The following is a 7451-nucleotide window of genomic DNA, read 5'->3' as shown; positions in this document are numbered from 1 at the left end:
TCAACCGCTACGCGAGTACATCTGCGCAAACGTTTGACCTGCGGGAGAGCCCGATCCTGTCCATCATTCGCCAATCGGGTGCGCTCTATCCCAAACGGTGGTTTCAGATTTGCAACCGGCGCGGCGCGGCAGTCATAACTCGAACTGACATCCATTATGAACTGTTCGCCACGACATCTAACGTCTTGACGCGCGAACCAGTAAGCAGCATTCAACATAGCTGCAGCTCGAGTGCAGCAACTTTTCTCCTTCCACGAGAGTCACTACTTCATTCGAGACGAACGAACCCACGGCGGCTCATTTGCATCGCAATCATTCACAACTCGTTGCGAACGCAGGGGGCCGCAGCACAAAGTTTGATTGATTTCGGATTCGCTGCTCGCTCGCGCACCCGCAATATGGCACTGTCTGTCTGTGGCCAGGCCCGGCGTGCCCGTTGAGCGTGTCATGTCAAGAAGGAGCTGATTTCCGCGCGCCTAAAGATTTTCGCAACTTGTTTGCCCTCCAGGATTCGCGGCCTCCACAAACTGAAACATTTGAATGGGGCAGCCAGGAACGGTTCGCATCCCGCAACGTTTGATGGAAGTTTGTCTAATGTCAAAAGTCGGTCCCTGCATCGCGTTGCGGCGAATCCAAAGGTTCAACCGACCGGGATCCCGAACGCGATGATCTAAACGGTTTGCTAGAATGCAACTTTCTCTCCCGGGGTGATCTGGTCAATTTGATTAGCGAATTATGACTTGAGGCAAATTTAAATTATTTTTAACGTTTGTCTGACGGAACAACAATAATGGTGCGGAGTGAATGGAAAGTGAAACCAATTGGTAAACTTGTGAGTCGATTGAACTGCACAAGAAAACCATGTCTAAATCGAGTTGAAACATCGATATAGTCGTCTTTTTTATGGGAAAAATACATAGGAACAAGTTTGTTCCATTATTTGAACGCTAAGATTTACTGTCGACTCAGCTGCAGAAGAACGCATTGATGAACACAGCTAAAGCTAAGCCAAAACTATGCTAAAGCTAAGCTAAAGCTAAGCTAAAGCTAAGCTAAAGCTAAGCTAAAGCTAAGCTAAAGCTAAGCTAAAGCTAAGCTAAAGCTAAGCTAAAGCTAAGCTAAAGCTAAGCTAAAGCTAAGCTAAAGCTAAGCTAAAGCTAAGCTAAAGCTAAGCTAAAGCTAAGCTAAAGCTAAGCTAAAGCTAAGCTAAAGCTAAGCTAAAGCTAAGCTAAAGCTAAGCTAAAGCTAAGCTAAAGCTAAGCTAAAGCTAAGCTAAAGCTAAGCTAAAGCTAAGCTAAAGCTAAGCTAAAGCTAAGCTAAAGCTAAGCTAAAGCTAAGCTAAAGCTAAGCTAAAGCTAAGCTAAAGCTAAGCTAAAGCTAAGCTAAAGCTAAGCTAAAGCTAAGCTAAAGCTAAGCTAAAGCTAAGCTAAAGCTAAGCTAAAGCTAAGCTAGAGCTAAGCTAAAGCTAAGCTAAAGCTAAGCTAAAGCTAAGCTAAAGCTAAGCTAAAGCTAAGCTAAAGCTAAGCTAAAGCTAAGCTAAAGCTAAGCTAAAGCTAAGCTAAAGCTAAGCTAAAGCTAAGCTAAAGCTAAGCTAAAGCTAAGCTAAAGCTAAGCTAAAGCTAAGCTAAAGCTAAGCTAAAGCTAAGCTAAAGCTAAGCTAAAGCTAAGCTAAAGCTAAGCTAAAGCTAAGCTAAAGCTAAGCTAAAGCTAAGCTAAAGCTAAGCTAAAGCTAAGCTAAAGCTAAGCTAAAGCTAAGCTAAAGCTAAGCTAAAGCTAAGCTAAAGCTAAGCTAAAGCTAAGCTAAAGCTAAGCTAGAGCTAAGCTAAAGCTAAGCTAAAGCTAAGCTAAAGCTAAGCTAAAGCTAAGCTAAAGCTAAGCTAAAGCTAAGCTAAAGCTAAGCTAAAGCTAAGCTAAAGCTAAGCTAAAGCTAAGCTAAAGCTAAGCTAAAGCTAAGCTAAAGCTAAGCTAAAGCTAAGCTAAAGCTAAGCTAAAGCTAAGCTAAAGCTAAGCTAAAGCTAAGCTAAAGCTAAGCTAAAGCTAAGCTAAAGCTAAGCTAAACTAAGCTAAAGCTAAGCTAAAGCTAAGCTAAAGCTAAGCTAAAGCTAAGCTAAAGCTAAGCTAAAGCTAAGCTAAAGCTAAGCTAAAGCTAAACTAGCTAAGCTTAAGCTAAGCTAAAGCTAAGCTAAAGCTAAGCTAAAGCTAAGCTAAAGCTAAGCTAAAGCTAAGCTAAAGCTAAGCTAAAGCTAAGCTAAAGCTAAGCTAAAGCTAAGCTAAAGCTAAGCTAAGCTAAGCTAAAGCTAAGCTAAAGCTAAGCTAAAGCTAAGCTAAAGCTAAGCTAAAGCTAAGCTAAAGCTAAGCTAAAGCTAAGCTAAAGCTAAGCTAAAGCTAAGCTAAAGCTAAGCTAAAGCTAAGCTAAAGCTAAGCTAAAGCTAAGCTAAAGCTAAGCTAAAGCTAAGCTAAAGCTAAGCTAAAGCTAAGCTAAAGCTAAGCTAAAGCTAAGCTAAAGCTAAGCTAAAGCTAAGCTAAAGCTAAGCTAAAGCTAAGCTAAAGCTAAGCTAAAGCTAAGCTAAAGCTAAGCTAAAGCTAAGCTAAAGCTAAGCTAAAGCTAAGCTTAAGCTAAGCTAAAGCTAAGCTAAAGCTAAGCTAAAGCTAAGCTAAAGCTAAGCTAAAGCTAAGCTAAAGCTAAGCTAAAGCTAAGCTAAAGCTAAGCTAAAGCTAAGCTAAAGCTAAGCTAAAGCTAAGCTAAAGCTAAGCTAAAGCTAAGCTAAAGCTAAGCTAAAGCTAAGCTAAAGCTAAGCTAAAGCTAAGCTAAAGCTAAGCTAAAGCTAAGCTAAAGCTAAGCTAAAGCTAAGCTAAAGCTAAGCTAAAGCTAAGCTAAAGCTAAGCTAAAGCTAAGCTAAAGCTAAGCTAAAGCTAAGCTAAAGCTAAGCTAAAGCTAAGCTAAAGCTAAGCTAAAGCTAAGCTAAAGCTAAGCTAAAGCTAAGCTAAAGCTAAGCTAAAGCTAAGCTAAAGCTAAGCTAAAGCTAAGCTAAAGCTAAACTAAAGCTAAGCTAAAGCTAAGCTAAAGCTAAGCTAAAGCTAAGCTAAAGCTAAGCTAAAGCTAAGCTAAAGCTAAGCTAAAGCTAAGCTAAAGCTAAGCTAAAGCTAAGCTAAAGCTAAGCTAAAGCTAAGCTAAAGCTAAGCTAAAGCTAAGCTAACGCTACTAAATCGGACCAAACACTTTTTTTAGAAATACACTTTGAAGAAATTTTTCTGCACAATTCAGAAAAATGCCTTACCGATCATTGCGTAAGGACAACTGATTTACGGTTGTAAATTAATTTCCATCCAGCAAAAACGATTCGTTCACGTTTGACAAGTTGTAATCCCCCAGCTTAAGTGATCGTAAAAGTATAGTTTACTGAAATGTAAAGATAATCTGCTGACAGCTTACATACGATGCCCGACCCTTGTTCTTCGCCGCATTAATCAAGCAAAGGTCCGAAAATGAAATGAAGCAATAAGGAGAAGCAGAAAAAAATGGCGCTTCAACTGGCCCTGTCAGATATGCCCAATCTCGGCTGCTTCTGCTTCTGATAAACTTCATGAAAGTTACTCCTCTGCAGACCCGTCATTAATATCAACCTCATCCGCAACTACCAAAATCAGCACCTTTTTGGATGTTGCTTGGCATGTCCAGCGCTCGTGGGACAAGGTGTTGAAAATGAGCATTGCCGTGTCGCCGAAGATGTTTGCAGGTAATGCCCCATGTCAACGTGTGTATGTTTTAGCATTCAATTGGCATGGTTGTCATTCCAAACCCGACCCCTCGATTCCGCAGATCCCTTGAAATTTAAATTCCTTCTTTCGAAAACGGCACTCTACGAAAACAGAAGACAGTCCTCCCCAAGACAAGTCGCAACCAGCAACCAACTTTGGCAGCTCGTGTTATCACGATTACCTAATTCATATTTTAACACCTCATCATCAGCAACGAAGAGAGGTTAGGCAAATTCAGCGCCTGTTTGTCTCAAGCCGAAAACGTAAGTCCTCGACTCGGCAACACTCGCAAGGGGACATGTAATTCGAAGAACGTGACACCCGAGCTTGGATCTGGCTGGCTTGGGATAAGTTACTCTGGGACATGTGTCCAGGGCCATATCTGAGCCCATCTGAACGTTAAGTGCAGCGATAGGCACCTACCTGATTCTAACATACAGTTTGCAAGTAATTTATACAGAAGCGAATTTGTCGCCGTGAGTAGTTTGTGTCAAAGTTTTACACCATAAATAATGCAACATAACGAGCATTTGCTTCTCAACAACCGAAGAGAAGCTTGGAATTCAAATAAGGCTTCATTTTTCAAAAATTCTCGTTTTAGCTTTCTTATCAAAACGATGCATTGGCACTTTTATTTTTACTCAAAACGAACTTGATTAAAATAGCCTTGAAATCACTGAAATTGATGAATTTAAAAAAAAACACGGTGGAATTAGTGTATGCAAAAAAACGAGGAAAAAACCCGCATAATCGAAAACCGTACAACTAATCGTCAGTATTATACTGATCTGATTAAGGTAATCATTGCTGTTCGTAGCTTCACTAATCGTGTGTCCAACATCATGCGTATTCGCTATAGATTATACAGAATTATTTCCAAAAGATACGGTTTATGGTCTCTATCCTTTATCCACGAATATTTACGAATAAACTGGATCGGAAGGGGCTGCATGCCTACGATGGTTCGGAATCTGGAGCTACGATCTCTTGCCAGTGGAGTTTGTTGGTAAGTAACTGTTGTAGATTTGTTTGACATTTTTTGTGCTTAATTATTTGTTTTGCTCAGGTCACGCAGAATTTTGCTGGTTACTGGAATCGTGCTAAACTGCCCCAAAACTGGAGGTCCGGAAAAGTACAAGTGTAACTGACAGTGAAGATTTTTCCGGGATTCACCTCTTCGTTAAAAAAGTGGTAAGTTGTTCGATTTTCTACGTGATTTTGTTTAATTTTCTTTTTTGAGGTTAACTCTCGATGTCGCTGGATCGGCATTGCCGGAATGAGCACGCACAGCAGGAACAGCTAGCCAGACGCAAAATTAGGAATGTTCATCGACGGAAGAAATGGATCGATGCCTTAACGTCAAAAACTTCCGCATCGCACGCAACATACTGTTGTATCAAAAAACCTTGGTGTGTGCTTGATACCGAAAAACAACGTGACGGTCACCAAGGATGAGCAGGGAATTGTGATGAGCACCAAAATAGTGACTGAAAAAGCTGTAACAGCAATCATCATGGGTGTGTCGTAAGGAAAACGAACGCCAGTGAAGCAGCAGCGCCACACGCACTCAACTGGCTGTAGGTGATGCAACAACAACAGGCTGTAAGTGCTGCAGCTGCAACCGTCTAGGATGTGGCCGGAGGAAATCGAACAACCGAAAAGAAACAGAAACAAACACACATAACCAGCTGGAATTAATGCAATAGGAATCGCCTGGAGTTGATAACAGCAACCGGCTGAAGGCAACAGCATCAGTTTGAGGTAAAACTTTGATATTTGAAGTTTTTACGTTAAATTTATTTCTTGTTCAAAATCCGAATTAATGTCCAGTCAACATCCAGATAAATATGTATTAATTTTTTGTTGTAAACCGCAGGATGGGCCTTTTGTCTTTGCTGGCTGATGACCTCGCAGATTGCACTGGAAAACCTACTTACAACAGTGACAACGATGAATCATCCTCCAGTAAATCGCTATGTTCGGCATGATGACGACGACGGAAACTATGGTCAGTGGCGGAAACATCGATCTCAAAAAAAGAGGATTGACGTATAAGCTCCTGTACCATATGAGAACATTGAGTTCACTGTTATGTTTAACCAGAGAGAAATGAAACCGTACTCCCACGCGTTTACCTCGTTGCATAGAGCCAGCAATAACGACACCTCCAGACCCGGTTCTGGTGTTCTGATGATCGTCCTCGAGTACCAAGATTTTCTGGGCATCACCATATATTGGTAATTTCTTTTTACATTCTATGTTTAATATACTGTTTAGTAATTTTGATTTTTCTTTAGGTTAAATATTCTGAAAACGAAATCTGGTTCTGGATAAATACTGCGAAATATTCTAGCTACAATCAACTTCAGTTAAATTTTTCCTAGGCCACTTTTTACCGGAAACGTCACCCATAGCCGTATATTTAGTTTGGATGCGGTAGTGAAGACTAAAGAGTTAAAACTACTTCGAATATTGTGTCATTATCAATCTAAGAAAAAAATATTTTAAATAATCTGAAAATGTAAATAACTAATTATCAATCGTCTCATTTTGAAAAATAATAAAATCTATGGAAAATTGCGAATCGTCTACTTTTTTTCACATTTATCATAAAATGATCTATGAAAGATTCACTGTAACGTCTGAAAGACTGGAGAAAAACGATAAACTAAAGATTATACGTATGATACCATTTGATTTTCAATCCAGAAAAGTCAAGAAAAAAGCAAAAAAATGAATCGTTTATTTACTTAACAACCCGTTCCCTGTATCGTTATTTGTGTCTAAACGATTCCATTTGATGAAAAAACGATTAGTATAATCGTTAATTAATAATCCAAAAACTATAAAGGGAATCTTTCGGGTGTCTTGGGAAGAAGATAATGGGGATCGTTATTATATAATACTGCTCCATGCGGGAAGACTTTTAAAGCAAAGGTACCGTCAAACGGGGCATCATGCAAAAGCAGGGTTAGATGCAACATTTGTATACCACAACACTCATTCAATTTTTATTTCAATATACTGTAATAAAGTTATCATTGAATGATAACAAATTGATGATGACACAGTTTATAACATCTTGAAAGAGTTTTTAAAAGTTTCTGATTCTCATAAAAAATTAAAAAAAAATCGAGCAACAAATGTACATATTTTTACATTTTTCGATGCCTTAAAAAACTTTACCCAGTGTGACGGATGGGCTTAATGATATCACCTACAAACTTTATATTGCTTTCATTATTCTATACCATCACTGTTGGAGTAAAAATATTTTTCGGACAATCACCAATTTTTTTAAAACAAATATTTTTATAATTCACTCACCAGTCTGGGGCAAAAGGCAACAAAATGAAAATCAGAACAAAACCTCATAAATCTCGTTTCCATATACTGGGATATGATTGTTTTGCATTATGCGTTTGTTAACATTCAAATTTCATCCATCCTAAGATTTATTTTCATGATTTACGCTAATATAATATTTGTTGTATTTTTTTACCCCTAAATGTATGCAGCAAACTTACACTTTTTCCTTAAAAACATTTTAGATAGAAAAATGTAGAATTTAATTCGAACAAAACAAAAAATTACTGCAATTGGTGCGTCATGCGTTATGTCATCACAAATGTATCAAAAACTATAAATTTTCAAACGTTTTCATTCGATTTTCATTATTAACAGAGTTTGTT

At 38.7% G+C, this 7451-nt stretch overlaps 1 long non-coding RNA gene across 1 annotated transcript; it reads left to right on the top strand.

Annotated features, from left to right (window-relative positions):
* The first annotated feature begins 4658 nt into the window (after positions 1–4658).
* LOC129740311 (uncharacterized) lies at positions 4659–6560 on the top strand. Its single transcript, XR_008736202.1, has 5 exons — positions 4659–4765; positions 4826–4950; positions 5000–5520; positions 5636–5996; positions 6057–6560. It is a non-coding gene; the product is annotated as an uncharacterized LOC129740311 (long non-coding RNA).
* The last annotated feature ends 891 nt before the right edge of the window (positions 6561–7451 follow it).

Source organism: Uranotaenia lowii, chromosome 1 (genome assembly GCF_029784155.1).
Source record: "Uranotaenia lowii strain MFRU-FL chromosome 1, ASM2978415v1, whole genome shotgun sequence".
Lineage (NCBI taxonomy): Eukaryota > Metazoa > Arthropoda > Insecta > Diptera > Culicidae > Uranotaenia > Uranotaenia lowii.
Note: the sequence above shows the minus strand (reverse complement) of the source record. Positions and strands in the feature narration are given on the sequence as shown.